This window comes from Saimiri boliviensis, chromosome 2 (assembly GCF_048565385.1).
Source record: "Saimiri boliviensis isolate mSaiBol1 chromosome 2, mSaiBol1.pri, whole genome shotgun sequence".
NCBI lineage: Eukaryota > Metazoa > Chordata > Mammalia > Primates > Cebidae > Saimiri > Saimiri boliviensis.
Genome location: NC_133450.1, coordinates 39,441,222 through 39,460,034, shown reverse-complemented (window position 1 = coordinate 39,460,034; position 18,813 = coordinate 39,441,222). Strand labels below are relative to the sequence as shown.

At 41.9% G+C, this 18,813-nt stretch overlaps 1 protein-coding gene across 6 annotated transcripts in view; it reads right to left on the bottom strand.

Moving 5' to 3' along the window:
- ESR2 (estrogen receptor 2) overlaps positions 1 to 18,813 on the bottom strand; it is a 101,392-nt gene that overhangs the window by 67,939 nt on the left and 14,640 nt on the right. For 2 of the 6 annotated variants that reach the window (XM_074393145.1, XM_074393146.1), the window contains exons 1-2: positions 6,443 to 18,457; positions 4,244 to 4,464 (exon numbers count right to left, since the gene is read on the bottom strand). The exons of 1 other annotated variant lie outside the window; for it this stretch is intronic. The gene's annotated coding sequence lies outside the window, so the exon portion shown is untranslated. Of the gene's footprint in view, positions 1 to 4,243; positions 4,465 to 6,442; positions 18,458 to 18,813 lie in introns of those variants that run through there. 3 more of the 6 variants (XM_074393143.1, XM_074393141.1, XM_074393142.1) reach the window with 3 other exon arrangements.

Here is an 18,813-nt window from a genome sequence, read left to right as displayed (position 1 = left end):
TTGTATTCTTAGAGACAGGGTTTCATTATTTGGCCAGGCTGGTAAATTCCTGGCCTCAAGTGATCCACATACCTAGGCCTCCCAAAGTGCTGAGATTACAGGCATAAGCCACCATATCCAGCCTCTTTAAATATATTCTTTCAAAACAAAGTATTAAGACTTTTAATCAATTTAATATTAATTAGGAAGATAAAACACTCCAAAATCACCACAGAACTCATCACTAAAAACTGTTTTGTGGCCAGGTGAGGTGGCTCATGCCTGTAATCCCAGCACTTTGGGAGGTTGAGGTGGGCAGATCATGAGGTCAAGAGATCAAGACCATCCCGGCCAACATAGTGAAACCCTGTCTCTACTAAAATACAAAAATTAGCTGGGCATGGTGGTACACGCCTGTAGTCCCAGCTTCTTGGGAGGCTGAGGCAGGAGAATTGCATGAAGCCAGGAGGCGGAGGCATGCACCATCATGCGCAGCTAATTTTTTAATTTTTGTAGAGATCAAGTCTCACTGTGTTACCCAGATTGGTCTTGAACTCCTGGCCTCTTTAAATATATTCTTTCAAAACAAAATATTGAGACTTTTGCAGTGAGCCGAGATCGCCCTACTGCACTCCAGCCTGGCGCCTGGTGAAAGAGCAAGACTGTCTAAAAAAAACCTGTTTTGCATGTAATTCTTAGGAACATGTATATCAAGAAATCCTGTTTCCTTCCAAAATGAGGAAAAGCTAATTATCCTAGGAACCAATTGGCGCTTATTTAGTTAGATAGGAAATAGAGTTTTGAGGACTTGAACAGGGTAAGAGGACAAAGCCTCAAAGGCAGGCATGGGGAGAGTTCAAGTTTTCTCTCTCGATAGCAAGTTTCTGCTCCTCCCTAATATCCACAACAGCCACAGACAACGCTCTGCAGAAACTGAACCAAATTCAAATATTCATTTGGGACAGGGTTGGGGAGAATTCTGAGTGAAGAGATTCAAGATGACATGGCCAATCCAAAGTTAGGCTGAACACACTATACCTCCTTCCAGCCCTGGGTTTGACAGAACACAAAACAATTTACCAAAAAAAAGCTGCAGCCTGGCTTTGAGGAAACATATACAAGTCCAGCAATGTCTTTCCAGGTCACCCTAACTCTCCCGCCCTCTGTCAAGTACACCTACACAAAGATTCTCCACTAAAAGTCCTTCATTTTCAAGACCTGTCATAATTCCAGGTAGAAAGGCCAACTAGTTCCTCATAAACTTGCCACTCTGCATATCCTTGTTACTACCACTGTAATTGGGTATGCAAGGTAAAATACAGACTGTTTTCCTTTTCTTTTTTTGAGACATAGTCTCATCCTGTCACCCAGGCTGGAGTGCAAGGGCACAATCTAGGCTCGCTGCAACCTCCACCTCCCAGGTTCAAGCAATTTTCCTGCCTCAGCCTCCCAAGTAGCTGGGATTACAGGCGCACCATCACACCCAGCTAATTTTTTGTATCTTTAGTAGAGACGGGGTTTTACCATGTTGGCCAGGCTGGTCTCAAACTCCGGACCTTGTGATCCACCTGCCTCAGCCTACCAAAGTGCTGGGATTATAGGCATGAGCCACCACACCCAGCCGAGACTGTTTTTCATAGAACAAAAGAAAAAGGGAAAAGACATCTACTTTATACATACATATATATATATGCACACACACACACACACACACATATATATATTAGAAATAACTACCAATAACAAGTTCCTAACTGTATACTGAATTGAATACTGTATTAAACAAGGAAAACTATTAGTTTACAAAAGACTTTGCATCTGTACCCTGCAGGAAAATCTAGACTTCAAGGCATGAGCGCAGAAATGTAAAAATCCTGACATCTACAAGTAATTTGGGCAAAGACCGAAGCTCCTATGAAGATAAACATTTTACCCTGAGCAATTGTAATCACTCTGCATTTAAATGTCTTCAAGTTGTTGTTTTCAATCCCTCTTTTGCTTCTCACTATTTGATAATATGCAATTTGAGGTAGCTTTCTTAGTCTCAGGTATAATGAGTTTTTTTAAATACAGAAATAAGTTTAAATTTCAAAGATTATAACAGAATGGCGCATTCTATTAATATGATATAAATAACTTTTAATGGCCTCATATTTCAATTCAGGATAACCAATGATAATATACCATAACCAAAGGCTTAAACCACAATAGAATCTAAATCTGCTAAGAACTAAATCTATTAGTCCAATATGAATTGAACACTTAGTTCAAGCCTCTAGTTTCTCATTTGCAAATAGCATCATCTTTGCCTTAATTTATCCCAAGGTACTAGAATTAAAACAAAAACACCACAAACTGGCTCATTCTATAAAAAGGGAAAAACAGGTTTTTCTTTCAAGAAAAGTGAAGAAAGGAAAATATGCCTAAGTAAAAACATACTAAAGAGCAAAACTTGTGGTAGAACATTTTGGGGGGAAAAAGAGCAAAATTACATAATCAGCAAACAGATCAGTGATTTTCAGAGGTAGTGGGGTAGGTAGAGAGGGTTGAATACAAAGAGGTACATAGGGGACTTTCGGGGCGATGGAACTGTTTTGTGTCTTGTCTGTGGTGCTGGTTATATAACTGCATCTGTCAGAATTCACAGAGGTACACTTACAGAGGCTAAATTTTACTGTATGTAAGTTACATTGCAGTAGTCTAATTATTTAAAAGTACTATTACATATAAAACAAAATGCTGGACACCTGAATTATGAAAACTAATGTTCAAGCATACAATTCTCAAAGGTTCTAGATGTACTATCAAAAACTTACCAGTAAACACTTCGAGTTCAGCCTTCAGTATTTTATATTTTATCCATATTTATGTCCTATAAAATGATTCAAAACATCACCTAAAATTATCACAAGATGTATTTTGAATCATTACATGTTGAATTATTTATAGAAAATGTCAGTGTCTTATTTTTAAGAGTGAACACATGAATATCTATTAAATGTTAATTAAACGTTTGTAAGTTGAATTTACTACTAAATTTACCTTTTCTGACTTATAAATACATTTTGAGAAGTGCATATAGTGATTAGATTTATTCACATCCCTCAGAACACTATGAAATGTGTCCTAAACATGTTAATTGATTTCAGAGACTTCTACGTGTTGAGCAAGACTTAAGTGTTACAAGCATCTGATGGCTTTTAAAATGAGAATGTTCAAGAAATTCGTCTAAAAAACAAAAAGGCTTGAACGTAAAATGCAGTCCTAAGGTGTATGCTCTAACGCCTATTGATGAACAGATCCTTAGTTTCCTTATTCTAGAACTTATGTCAAAATATATTGATTTTCTTCAGAAAAAAATAGTCAAAGATGTGAAGTATGTTTTCATAGTCATAGTACATTTGCTTTTTACAACACTCTCAGAAAAACCTTTCCTTTCACATGTTCACTTTTTAAATAGCAAACATCTTTCCCCTCACACAAAGGAAACTAGACACTGAGTTATGAAACTTACAGCAAAAGTAAAACTTTCTAATGGAATGCCCATGTGAATACTAGAAATATAACAATATAAGGCAAACTCTTTCCTCCCAAGTGTTGCCTACCACACCAAAACACAATCCTGCTTTTTAAACAGCAAGTAAAATTAAATCAACCTTATCTTCCTGAATAGAAGTCAATTCAAAGTTTTATTTTTCACAAAAACGGCATTCACTTGACTTAATATTGTCCTTCCAATAAGAATAACACGGAGGGGGTTAGAGGACAGTAGTTGGACTCCTCTTCAGCAAATAAAGGATACCAGACAGCGCTTAGCCCAGGAAAGGAGGAACTCAGCTTGCTGACATGGCTGAGGAATGCCAATACATTTAAAAACCCCTATCATCTCTTTGAGACATGTACATCTTCCCAGGTCCTCAAACTTCAGTCAGAAAGTGTGTTCAACTCCACTGTCATTTCATCCACACTGGGGAAATCCACGGAGGAAAACCATAGAAAAAAACATTTTTTTTTCAGACATTCATATTAGCAAAATCAGTCCAGAGCTAACAAGCACAAACTAAATAAGTTAACTTGCCGGTGTCTTGAATAGAGACATTTGATCAAAGCATGCATTTTCCATCTTTCCGGCAGCTTCCAATACAGTTGGTTTTGGTGAACGTTTTTCTGGTCTTTTATTGTTCTCAATATGACTGGTTTCTCACCGCAGGATTTCAAACAAAATGAGACAATTAAATCACACCTTGAGCGAAAGAGCGCTTACCTTGCGGATAAACACACCGGCCTTGCCTTCTCTAAAATGCGGACACGTGCTTTTCCCGCAGTAGGGGGCTCCCGGCACGCGCCCCGCGGCCACCTGTTGAGGAAAGCGAGCGCTCCTCGTGCAGCCCCGGCTCCGGACGCCAGTCCTGCCCCGCAGCCCTGGGGCCCGTGGCAGCTCGGGTGGTCCCTTCCCAGCCCAGCGCTAGCCGCCTGCTCTCCGCCCTGCAAGTTTCAAGAGGCAGTTATTTCTCGCAGCCTCAGCGCTTGCAGCTGCCTCCGGGCGAGGGGGTGGGTGTCCAAAAAGCCAGCAGCTGTAGAAACTGAGAAGATCACTAGCGACTTAACAATAAGCCCCTTTTTTTCTTTTAAAGACCGAGAGGACGGTAGAGGGGAGTAGTGCCTGAGCCCACGTGACCACCGAGCCGGGGAGCCCGGCGGTCTCAGGAGCACCCGGCGCCGCGCGTGACCCCGAAGTAGGAGCACCCTTGAGCCGCCTCTTGGTCCACCCACAAGGACAGTGGCGCACAGATGGCGCTCCCCGCAACCCCAGTCTCAGATTAAGGGGTTTGGAGTAGGACCCGAGAACATGCATTTCCAACCAGGTCCTGGGAGTTGCTGACACCGTACAGCCAGTCTGGGGACCACACTTCGATGATCACGTCCCCAGCCCCTGACTCACATGGGTGTCATTCAGTACAAAAGTCTAAGGATCCAGTGGTGAAACCAGAGAGGCTTTGGGTTTGTCAAATCCCCAGCAGCAAACGTAACCTCGGGTCCTGGAGTGGCAAAGCCGTGAACTACACGTGGAAGGCGTGGGTTCTCGGCTCTCAAGAGCTCGCTAGGAAGGCCTTTCGCGTTATATCAAAGATCCCAGGTACTTCCTCGAACTCACTTGGTGGAAGTGGCCCCGCGAAGACCTATACCTCCGGCTGCGGCGCCCTTCTCCCCAGGAGGCACCTGCCCACTCCCTCCACAGGTGTGGGCCCCTCGCGCCCCCTGGTGGCAGCCCCAGTTCCCCCAGCTTAACGGAGTGTTCCCCTCACACACCCCAAGACCCCCAGGGTGTGAGACTGGGACCACAGTCTCTACTGGCTTTAGGGCAGCTGATGAAAAGGAAAAGGAAAGTATCACGTGACCCACGGGGCCATAGTGAGACTCGTGTCACATCTGTGCCTAATTAATCATCAAATCATCTACTCAGGTGGCATAAGGGATGCGGTTTTTGAGGGTTGTGATCCAGATCTCTAATAGAGGAAAACCAAGGAGGCATTTGGAGGGAACATTTGTTTGGTGTTTAGCCAAAATAGAGAGAGGCACGTGTGCTCTGGGTTGATAAGGATGAGGGCCACAGGTAGTGAAGACAGGCTCCGAAGATGGAGAAGCCCCTGCTTCTTCAGCTAAACAGTGGCTGTGAAAAGTCTCCACTGCCCCACCCCAAGTCCAATTTTCATTAAAGCTGTGAGTCCTGGTTTCTTTCTGGCTGAAAGGCAGTCTTTCCTTAAGGCAGATTAAGTTAGTTTGGACAGGAAAAGTGTGTCACTGGCAGGTAACCGTAGCAGATAACATGCCAATCTCAGCCTCCCTGTCCCCTGTCTTGGGGTCTCTCAAGGTACCCAGTCCCCATATACTCCCTCCTCCTTGCCACCTTATGGAGAAAATGTTAAATGATGCTTTAAAAAATCAGCTTCGTTTGGTGGTGTATACTTGTTAACAAGATATCTCTGGAAATGGAAACCATCATGAAGGAATTTCAACCATGAGCCAACAGGCAGACAAAGATGGGTGAGGGTGAAGAAAACACATCTATCAATATCAACATCATACCTGACTGTGTGCTAAGCACCTGCACAGCATCTCATTTAATCCTCACACCAGCTCAGTGAGATAATATTGACTCCACTTTTCAGATGAGGAAATTGAGGCTCACAGAGTTTCTATCAGTTACCTGAAGCCACATAGTGAGAAAGGAACCCAGTAACAACAGTGGCTTCATAGAGAGCTATCACTTATTGGACATTTATACCCCACTTTCTCTCAAAAATTCATATTTTATATGCAAGCCTATGAGGCAAATTCTATTATCCCCATTTTATACATGAGAAAATGAATGATCAGGAAGGTTAAACAACCTACGTATGGTCACATGACCTATCAGTGGCTAAGGACTTGAATCCAGGAGAGAGGGCAAGAATCCATTTACCTCATGCCTGCAATCAGAAGTGAAGGTGACTTGACTCTGCTCTTGCAGAACACTGCAGACAAACTCCTGCCACCTGCGAGGCAAGCTTCTGCTCTGTGGTCACTGTGATGCTTCCTTTATAAGGCATTCTACACACAGGAACAGCATGTTCTCTTTCTAGAGCAACTCAGACACCCACAGAAGCTGTTTATTATACAAGGAAACCTCACTGCAGGAAATAATAAGCAGAAAATGAATGGGAGTGAGTAAATTTTCTTCTGACTCATCCTATCTATCAAGAAAGACAATGGTACCCAGGGATGGAACCTTTGCCTGGTTTAACGCAGAGTGGAGAGGATGATTATTCCAATTCTACCTGAATTGTGACCACAGCAAAGAAGGGATTATTCTCAAGGTAGTTCATATTAATGGGTAGACCAAAAATCACCCTGAAGCCTGGTATTGAGGATGATGCCTCTACTCAGCAGGGTCCCAGCCTCATTTCCACCTCACCCCTGACCTGTCTAAGGAGTCATCCACAAATGACATTGAAATGACTGCCTGCTTCCAAAATATCCTACAATGGGGACTGAAATCTTCACCATTAAGTCATATTTTGGGGATAAGGCATTGAATTGTTAAAATTCAGTCATGATATATATGATGGGTAATATTAATTTACTACATTTATGATTAGTAAGATGAGCTTGCAAGATGAGCTAGATGTTACCTGGGAAAGCAAAGGAAGTCAATGTAGGACAGGTATGTTTTGCTGTGAAGAGGAAGGAAAGCCTCTCCATAAAGGTGCACCTTCCTCATCTTTTCATCCCGCCCCTTCTCTGTCTAGTGAAGTCTTATACATCCCAAAGCCAAGAGCCTGAAGTGAAGAGCACATTAGCCTAGTGGAATGTGCACACTGCCTCCCCAAAGCCCTCATCTTACCTGTCAACACAACCTGTGCTGCGATTGGACAGTGCATGTCTTATATCTCCAGCATTTTCCATGGTCCATAACACCCATTTAGCATAATCCAGGCATTCAACAAATACTTGCTGAAGGCTTCGACTTGGAAAAATCAGGGGGAAAGAGTAGGGGAAAATTTTCTGTAGGAAAGAAACTACCAAGAGGCAAACAAAACTCTGTCAAAAGCAGGAATGCAAAAGCTACGATGAAAAGTGGAGGGGAAGAAGGAACCCTACAGATGTCTAGAAGGGTTACATGCCTAAGGGTGCCTTTGGATTATTACTTTATTCTCTGAGCTTGAGGCCAAGCAGGAGGATATGGGTTCTGGAATACTCTTATCTGCTCCAGAGTATCATAGGAACAGGTTTGTTCATATTATGTGGGCATAAATTGGTCTGTTTTAAGATAATCTAACAGATAAACCCTACCCTTATGGACTTAATAAAGAAAAGGGGAAAGATTCATTGAACCTGCAATAATACTTTTGGTGGTGATGAATAAGAAAGATGAGATTACGAATTCATAATGCAGAGGTAACCTCAACTGAACATGAATCAAAGTTCACAAAATGTGATTTGACATTTGAAACTTGAATTTGGATAGAGCTCTTAAGGATCACATTTTCTGTAGAAATAAAAACAAACCTAATATTTATTCAACATCTTTCTAGCCTGGACACCACAGTAGTCAGGCTTGCATAGGGTGATTCACTCTTATTTCATTTAATCCTCAAAAATTCGCCAGGACTGTCTATTTTACAGATGGGAAAACTGAGGCTTAAAGAGAAAACTTTTTTTTTATAAGTTCACCCACCTGCATGTGGCAGAGTGAAAGTTCCAACCCAACTTTACCTACCTACCTGCACATCCCGTGTTCTCCCCACTGTCACTGAGATGCTTTTCTTATTCCTTGCATAAATGGAGGCATGTCTGTCCCGTCGAACCCAGATATTGTTGAATGAAATGTCAATTTCTTGTCTGGGAATGACCATCTATGAGCATATTTATGTAACTTATTCTTTATTGATCTGTGTTGGACTGAAGTCCTCAGAGGGTAACAAAGGACATAAGCAGAAAGATAGACCTAACCTGATACCTGAGCACCAGAACCATGAGACAAGGTTACTCTGACCTGCAGTTGAAACGGACCACCTGAGCAACCAGCACCTGCAGCCAACTCTTTCTAAATCACCCTCATTGTCTCAGTCTTGATCTTTGATAATTATAAACAAACAGGTAAAAAATAACTTTTTATCCTGACCACTTTTCCTTGAAGGTACTTAAATTCCACATAAATCTTTTGCATACATTGAGTTTCTAATTTTCTATGCATTTGCAATCAAACATGAAGAATACACATTTTTGGCCTACTTCCAACTCTGAAGCAATTCTCTCCAGCTAGAAGAGAAACTAGCTCCTAGAGGTCATTGGCATTAATATGAACACACAGTTGAGGAAAAAAAAAAAGTTATAGGACTGTTAGAAATGGTGGCAAATTGTAATATGCAATTTCACAAATTACTCAAATGCAATTCTGAAAATGCAGCTTCTTTACCTTTTCTGGCTCAGAATAAGATTAAAAACAGGTCAGCCAGTATAATATTCCCTGAAATGAGATCAAAAAAGAAATAAGGTGTAGACAGACATAGCTTGAGACCATAAATAAGACTGTCTAGTTCCACAGAGTTTAATATTTCAAAAAATATTTCAAAATTGTTGACTGAAGTTTTTTCTACATCTTCTTGTAAATGTATCTAACATTTTCTTTTCTTTTTTTTTTTCTTTGAGATGGAGTTTCGCTCTTGTTACCCAGGCTGGAGTGCAATGGCGCGATCTGGGCTCACCGCAACCTCCGCCTCCTGGGTTCAGGCAATTCTCCTGCCTCAGCCTCCTGAGTAGCTGGGATTACAGGCACATGCCACCATGCCCAGCTAATTTTTTTGTATTTTTAGTAGAGACGGGGTTTCACCATGTTGACCAGGATGGTCTCGATCTCTTGACCTCATGATCCACCCGCCTCGGCCTCCCAAAGTGCTGGGATTACAGGCTTGAGCCACCACGCCCGGCCGTATCTAACATTTTCAATTTCTTTGTTCATATCATGGAAGTTACTAGAAATGCCTCATATTATACTTTAGACCAATAGCAACTAACGCCCCAGTGATGCACATTGTAGAAATGGCTTTTATAAAAGTATAGACCTGATTTTTTGTGCACAGAAAGTGCTTTCTTCACATATGTCACTGCTTAATCTGATGAACCTAACCAGAGAAAGGAATTTTCTTCTCCTTATTCAGTCCTCTCCTTTGCTGGGAATTATAACCAGAAAATGAACTTCTCTAAGCAGCTCATGCAGCTACTTAAGGATTACCGATGCTGTTCCATGGGCCAGGATCTCTGCATTCTCCTCCTCACATTGTTTCTCTTCCTTTTACATCCCCACATAGGATTTTTCCACTGTCCAGGCAGTTTAGCTAACTTCTTAGTGGTTCTGCTCAGATTCAAGTGCTTCCTCCACATATGCTACTGAGCCAGCAGCCACAACTTCCTAGAACTGTCACCCCAGCATGACATTGGCTTCTAGTTAAAAAGCACGCGCATGGCCACATCATGCTGCATTTTCACACCAACCCTATGATGTCGATTTTATCACCAATTTGCTGACAAGGAAACCTGAGTGAGTTTTCCAGATTTGCACTCATAGGAACACAGGTCATCTGACTTATATATAGATGCACACCTGCCTCCTTGCAGGAGATTCAGTTTCTGTGTTCCTAGCACTGAGGCTGTCAATGTCTGCCATACTGCATGGCTAGTGTCTCACAGGTTTTCAACCTGACCCCATCTCTTCCTTTCCTACCTCTACCCTCCCTGCTCTCTGTCTAAAATACCACTCAAGGGAGAAAATTCTTAACAGTTTCTTTATTTTCATCTTAAAATTTTTCTAACAGATGGGCTGTGGTGGCTCATGCCTGTAATTCCAGCACGATGGGAGGATTGCTTGAACCCAGGAGTTCAAGACCACCTTGGCCAACATGGTGAAAACCCATTTCTACAAAAAATACAAAAATTAACTAGGTGTGGTGGCACCTGTAGTCCCAGCTACTCGGAAGGCTGAGGCTGGAGGATCACTTGAGCCCAGGAGGTTGAGGCTGCAGTGAGCTAAGATCACACCACTGCACTTCACCCTGGGGTGACAGAGACCTCATCTCAAAAAAATTTTTTTTCTGACACTCAGCATTACATTTATGCTTTCATAAAACACTTTTCTTTGAGACTGCCTCATGCCCTCATGCATTTATCTCTTTGTGACAATACCCCCTTAATGCTGAGAAACAATAATAGCTTAAGTATCTACCTGAGACACAAGAAAATATGAGAGTGTTTGCTCTCGGATGATATGAGTAGTAGGAGGCTATAACTACCATTCATTCAGCTGAATCCCTTGCCTGCATTATTTCATTTTATCCTCAGAACAATCCAATTAGGCAGGTACTACTTATGTTTCCATTTTACAGATAAGAATAAGACTCAGAGAGTTTAAGTAACTTGCCCAATAGCTAGTAAGTAGCAGAGGGTTCAAACCAGATCTGTTTCACACCGAAACCCATTCTCTCTGAACTGCTGGTCTCTCTAATGCACAAGATGACCTACAATGCCGGTTACAAATGATAAGTGACAAATAAATGGGGACAGTCAGAAATTTTCTGGACTTCAGATAGTGAGAAGTCACATTCCTGCATGTTTGGGTTCCTCTGAGAGATTTACAGTAACTCCCAGAGCTCCTTACCAGGGCTAACTGGAGGGCAGTGATCTCCTCTGGGATCTCGTCTGAATTCTACAGGTGCATAGGCCTAGCCTTGAATCCCTCCCTTGGAGTCCCTCATTCTTCCATTCTGGTACTCCAGAAGCTTCACTCAGGGCACCTGTAGACTACAAACTGCCTCCATCTGCTCCTTCAGCCTAACCTTGTGTTTGGGAGAAGAGCGCCTAGGATTTCTACAGAGAGAACAGAGAACACAAAGAAACTAGTACACACACATCAGAACTGCACAGTGCAGCGCTGGAACCCAGGCTTAGAGTTCCAAGGCTTGGGCCTAGGGTGGGGTTTCAGTGCAAACACATCCTAGTTGTGTGCCCTTTGACATTTTCCTGACTTCTTTGATTTTTCTCTGTAAAATGGGAATAGTACAAGAAGCTACTTCATAGGATTGTTATGAGGAGGCAAAGAAATGACAAGTTGTTTTAAAGTGTCTGATGCTTTGTACATTCTCAATTAGTAGCTTGAAAACAATCCAGAGAGTCTCAGATTGAAGGACTTCCCAGGTGTACAGAAGTCTTGGCCTAAGAGAGGGGAAGGAGCAGGTTTTCCTCTTTGGGAAGTTTGGGCTTTGAGGGCAGAGGAGATCATGGAGGGGTTAAATGCCTGCCTGGAGTGTGTTGTAGAACTCTGCATACATCTTTTCAAGCAGACCCAATTGTGAAGTTAGAGAAAGACTCCTGACACCTGACCCAATTATAAGAGTAATTTACAGCAGTGTTTCCACACTTCCCCGGGTCACAAGAGTCACCTGGATCGCTTATTTAAAATACAGATTCCCAGCCATCTCCCTCAAAATGTTCTAAACCAGGTGCTCTGGGGCAGAACCTGGGAATGTTCATTTTACACATGCCACTGGGTGATTTCATGATCAGAGAAGTTTAGGAATCCACTGCTTTAAGTGTTCAAAGAACTTATGTGTCCTCTATGCAATAGATCTACATAATGAGCAGACCTATCATCCCCACTTTACAGGAAAAGTGACTAAGGCCCAACAAAGTTCAGCAGCATGCAGGAGCCTGCTTAGGCTGGCTCAAGAGAGCCTACTGTTGTTGTTTTCTTATCTTGTTTTTTTGACATGGAGTTTCACATTTGTTGCTCAGGCTGGAGGGCAGTGGCCCAATCTCGGCTCACTGCAACCTCCGTCTCCTGGGTTTGAGCAATTCTTCTGCCTCAGCCTCCCGAGTAGGTGGGACCACAGGCACCCGCTACCATGCCCGGCTAATTTTTTGTATTTTTAATAGAGATGGGATTTCACCATGTTGGCCAGGCTGGTCTCGAACTCCTGACCTTAGGTAATCCTCCCACCATGGTCTCCCAAACTGCTGGGATTACAAGCATGAGCCACTGTGCCCAGTCAAGAGACCCTACTGTTAAATATTTAAGGAATTTGCAATTCAGTGAGTAAACCTGGAGTGGCTTGAATTTGGCTATGGTGGAATAACTACGCTCCAGATTTCTCCTGGCCAGAGAGGAGCTCACAGGTGCTCAGGTTGGCTTCTTTTTTCAAACAACACAGGGCACTGATTGAACTGAACACTTCCTGGCTGTTCTCTGGTTTTCAGTGCATGGCTCGACTTGAATATTGTCTTTTTCCTCTACAGAAATTCATAAACATTATATACAAATCAGCAACCCAGGGCTTTTTTTTTTTTTTTTTTAGAGCTGGTTTACTAGCACATCACTGAGTCAGGGTAAGTAATTAGTCTCGCTGTTAACAAAAAAGCTGAAGCTCACCCGTGTTCTGGTTCGCTAATCCATGTGCATTCTCCTTCTGCATTTAACTCCCTTTATTGTCCCTACAACCTCCAGTCCTGGATAGAGTTAAGGGCTCAAAGTCTAACAAAGATCACCAGCTGGCCGGGCGCGGTGGCTCAAGCCTGTAATCCCAGCGCTTTGGGAGGCCGAGGCGGGTGGATCACGAGGTCAAAAGATCGAGACCATCCTGGTCAGCATGGTGAAACCCCGTCTCTACTAAAAATACAAAACATTAGCTGGGCATGGTGGCATGTGCCTGTAATCCCAGCTACTCAGGAGGCTGAGGCAGGAGAATTGCCTCAACCCAGGAGGCGGAGGTTGCGGTGGGCCGAGATCGCGCCATTGCACTCCAGCCTGGGTAACAAGAGTGAAACTCCATCTCAAAAAAAAAAAAAAAAAGAAAGAAAGAAAGAAACAAAGATCACCAGCTACAAAGTTGGTTCAGAGTTTCTAAAGACTTCAATTAATCGTTCTTTTCCACAACAGGTTGATGTCTCCCTCTAGTGGATAGGAAAGAGTAAGACAAGTCAGATTTCTATGTTTTTAGATCATTGCATATTGAAATATATAGAGGAGAGCTAATTTCCAATAGCAGCACAAAAGTTTCCTTTTTATTAATTTAATATTTCATTCACTCAGTATTTATAATTTGCTTACCATGTGCCAGATGTTGAGGTATAAAAATGAAAAAAATCACTGTATACTGAGAAAGATTGCCAAGATACTTTATGAGAAGAAAATCAGAGTGCGGAACGGCATGAAAAATATACTACCATTTGTTTATAAAGGCAAAAGAAAGAATACACACACACACATTCACACAAGATATCTTTAGAAAGACACACAAAATACTGTTAACATTAGTTGGTTTCCTCCTGGAAGGGGAATAGAATATCTAGGAAATAGAAGTAGGAGAGTTTTCACTGCATTACTTTTGTGTGTGTGTGTGTGTGTGTGTGTGTGTGTGGTGTGCCTCAACCTCCTGAGCTCAGGCGACCCTTCCACCTCAGCCTCCTGGGTAGCTGGGACTACAGGCATATGCCACCATGCCTGGCTAATTTTTTGTATATTTTGTAGAGACGGGCTTTCGCCATATTACCCAGGCTGGTCTTGAACTCCTGGTCTCAAGCAATCTGTGTGCCTCGGCCTCTCAAAGTGCTGGTAAAGAGGGAGACTCAGGCTTTTTAGATTAACTTTTTCTTTAACTATAATGCTGTATTTTAATAGAAGAAAAGGTTAACTGGTGCCTCCAGTTTTACTTTTCTATAGGTAACAGGCTAGGCCTTGGGGAAACTTTTTAGAAGGCATGCTGCTACACTGGGATTACAGGCGTGAGCCACTGTGCCCAGATGTATTTTTATTGTGAACCACATGAAGCTATTTCCTAATCGTAAAATAGATACTAAAACTTAAGAAGAAATTGAGGAGGCTGGTGCTGCCCTCAGTTTCTCGGAAGGAAATTCACACACATATACAGTGCAATGTGATCAGGCTCTGTTAGAAGCAGTGCACTACAAAGCATGAGGCAGAGGTCCCAACCCAAACTGGCTGTGGGGACAGAGTGGAAGTAGGAAAGACCGCGAGAGGCCAGGTTAAGGAGGACCTTGTATGCCAGGCTAACAAGCTTTCACTTTGTTCTGTAGCAACAGCAAACCATTCAAAGACTTGAGCAGGGGACTAACAGGTAGATTCTCATTTTAGGGATCAGCAGTCCAGGGGAGGATTTGAGGAGGTCTCCACGAGAGGGAAGGTAAAGTCATGAGTCCTTTTCTGTAATTTATCTTTTCAAAGATATGTTCTCTAGAGTCAGAGGATTCAAGTTAAGAACAGGAACAGTGAGTCTAGGTTAAAGATGATTTATGTGGTCTTTATTCAGATGACTTGTTCTTAGTCTGGGGAGAAGAATGAATTATGTGTAATTCACTTACAGTGTGGTAGGAACACTAGCAAGTCTTTTACAAAGGACACATCATTAATCCTCACAATAATCATAGAAAATGGGAGCATGAATATTCTCCTAAAAAGTATAGATGAGAACATTAAGACTAAGCAGGTTAATCAACTTGCCCATGATTAATAGCAAAAAAAAAAAAAAAAAAAAAAAACCTCCCAGATTTAAGTCCATCTGTCTGATTCTAAACCCATATTTTAAAGGATTGGCAAGAGTCTCCTCTAAACTGTTCGACAGAAAGCCACTACCCCTGTCTGGCAAAACCAAGCTTCTAAAATATTCCCCTTGGCCAGGCGCAGTGGCTCATGCCTGTAATCCCAGCTCTTTGGAAGGCTGAAGCCTGTGGATTGCTTGAGCCCAGGAGTTCAGAAACAGGCTGAGCAACATGGCAAAACTCCATATTTACCAAAAAATACAATTATCCTGGCACGGGGGTGCACGCCTGTAGTCCCAGCTACTCGGAAGGCTGAGGTGGGAGGATCACCTGAGCCCAGTGGGTCAAGGCTGCAGTGAGCTATGATTGTGCCACCGTCCTGCATCGTGGGCAACAGAGTGAGATCCTTTTCATACAAGACTAACGCATATGCCACAGCAATTTGATGGATTATAGATTGCCAAATTCCAAGTAAGAATATTTTATTACTCTATAAGGAGGGGCAATGATCTGAGGGGTTCTTATCTGGTTCTGTTTCATCTTAATTATCTACAGGAAAAACAAGAATGAGGTTGCAGCAGCCAGACATGTGACTCTGGCTGCACAGCCATACTCCTCTCAAGGCTTGGAATTATTTAAAGTTCCAATAGCTTTAAGTTTGAATTCTTGGCGGGGCGTAATGGCTCATGCCTGTAATCCAAACACTTTGGAGGCCAAGGCGGGCAGATCACCTGAGGTCAGAGTTCAAGACCAGCCTGACCAACATGGTGAAACCCTGTCTTTATTAAAAAAAAAAAAAAAAAAAAAAATTAAGTTTGAATTCTTTTAAGTTTGAATTATTTAATTTGACATAATTATTTAAAAGTAAATTAAAAGCTGAGGCATAGTAGCTGACGCCTATAACTCCAACACTTTGGGAGGCTGAAGCAAGAGGATTACCTGAACTCAGGAGTTTAAGATCAGCCTGGGCAACACAGTGAGACCATGTCTATGCAAAAAAAAAAAAATCTTTAAAAAATTAGCTGGGTGTGGTGACTCATGCCTCTAGTCCTAGCTACTTGGGAGGCTGAGGTGGGAGGATGATTTGAGCCCAGGAGTTTGAGGCTGTAATGAGCTATGATTGTTCCACTGCACTCCAGCCTGGGCAATAGAGCGAGACATCATCTCAAACAATAAATAAAAATATAAAGTATTAAAATTTAAAAAGTTAAAACTGGTTTTAAATGTTTTCAAAGAGCTATTTTCTTCTAAAATATTAAAAGTGATCTGCTTTAAAAAATTAATAGGCAAAATACAAATCATAATTAACAAATATCAAGATTTTAACTCAAAAATATTTAAAGCTAATTTTAAAAATTCTACTATATAAAATACTTTATACAAACTAAAGTAGTCACAATTCGGCTGGGTGTGGTGGCTCATGCTTATAATCCCAGCACGTTGGGAGGCCAATGTAGGTGGATCACCTGAGGTCAGGAGTTTGAGACCAGCCTGACCAACATGGAGAAACCCCATCTCTACTAAAAAAATACAAAAAATTAGCTGGGCATGGTGGCATGTGCCTGTAATCCCAGCTACTCAGGAGGCTGAGGCAGGAGAATTGCCTGAACCCAGGAGGCAGAGGTTGCGGTGAGCCGAGATCACGCCATTGCACTCCAGCCTGGGTAACAAGAGCGAAAACTCCGTCTCAAAAAAAAAAAAAAAAAAAGAAAAAATAGTCTTTTCAAAAAATGGTACTAGAACAACTACATACAACTATATATCCACATGAAAAAAAAAAATCTAGACACAGACTTCACATCACCTTTACAAAAACTAACTCAAAATACATCAAATACATCACAGACCTAAATGTAAAGCACAAAGCTATAAAACTCCTAGAAGACAACGTAGGAGAAAATCTAAGTGACCTTAGGTTTAGAGATGATTTTTCAGATACAACAGAAAAGCATGATTCATGAAAAAAATTGGTAAGTTGGCACTTCATTAAAACTAAAAAGTTCTGCTCTGTGAAAGAGGCTGTTAAAAAAAATTAAAAAGACAAGCCACAGACTGGGAGATAATTGTTGCAAAAGATATATCTGATAAAGGATTTTTTACCCAAAATACATGAAGAAATTTTAAAATCAACAATAAGAAAATAAACAACTCAATTTAAAAATGTCAAAAGTTCTGGCCGGGCGCGGTGGCTCAAGCCTGTAATCCCAGCACTTTGGGAGACCAAGGCGGGTGGATCACGAGGTCAAGACATCGAGACCATCCTGGTCAACATGGTGAAACCCCGTCTCTACTAAATATACAAAAACAATTAGCTGGGCATGGTGGTGCGTGCCTGTAATCCCAGCTACTCAGGAGGCTGAGGCAGGAGAACTGCCTGAACCCAGGAGGCGGAGGTTGCGGTGAGCCGAGATCACGTCATTGCACTCCAGCCTGGGTAATAAGAGAGAAACTCTGTCTCAAAAAAAAAAAAAGTTCTGAACAAAAGTTCTCATCAAAGAAGATATACAGATGGCAAACAAGCATATGAAAAAAATGTTCAACATCCTATGTTATTAGGGAATTGCAATTAAAACAATGATGAGATACCACTAACACCTGTTCAAATAGCTAAAATCCAGAACAATGGCAACAACAGATGTTGGTGAGGATGTGAGAATGACAGCAATAGGAGCTCTCATTCATTGCTGACAGAAATGCAAAATGGAACAGTTACTTTGTAAAACAGTGTGGCAGTTTCTTATAAAACTAAACATATTCTTACAATAAGATTCAGAAATAGTATCCCTTGGTTTTTACCCAAGTGAAGTGAAAATTTATGTCCACATAAAAACCTGTACATGGATGCTTATAGCATCACTATTTATAATTGTCAAAAATTGGAAGCAACCAAGATTTACCATTTAGGTAAATGGAACGCTAAAATGTAGTAAGTCTGCAAGACAGAATATTTTTGCAATAAAAAATACTTTTTTTTCATATTGCAATAAAAAGCAATGAGCTATTAAGCCACAAGACATGGAGAAAACTTTAGTGCATATTACTAAGTGAAAGAAGCCAATCTGAAAGGCTACATCTGTATGATTCCAAATACATGACATTCTGGAAAAGGCAAACCTATGTAGGTAGTAAAAAGATCAAGCTGGGCATGGTGGTATACACTTGTAGTCCCAGATACTCAGGAGGCTAAGGCAGAATTGCTTGAGCCCAGGAGTTTGAGATGAGCCTGGGCAACATAGTGAGACTCCCATCTCAAAAACAAACAAACAAAAAAAAACTGTACCCAGCACTTTGGGAGGCCGAGGAGGGTGGATCACGAGGTCGAGAGATCGAGACCATCCTGGTCAACATGGTGAAACCCCGTCTCTACTAAAAGTACAAAAAACTAGCTGGGCGTGGTGGCGCGTGCCTGTAATCCCAGCTACTTAGGAGGCTGAGGCAGGAGAATTGCCTGAGCCCAGGAGGCGGAGGTTGCGGTGAGCTGAGATCACGCCATTGCACTCCAGCCTGGGTAACAAGAGCGAAACTCCGTCTCAAAAAAAAAAAAAAAAAAAAAAACTGTAGTTGCCAGAGGTTTGCAGGAAGAGGAAGGAATGAACAGATGGAACACAGGACATTTTTAAGGCAGTGAAACCATTCTGTATGATGATGTAATGATGGATATTGGTTATTATACACTTGTCAAAGTCCATAGTATGTGCAATACAGAATGAATCCTAATGTAAACCCTGAACTTTTGTTAATAATGTA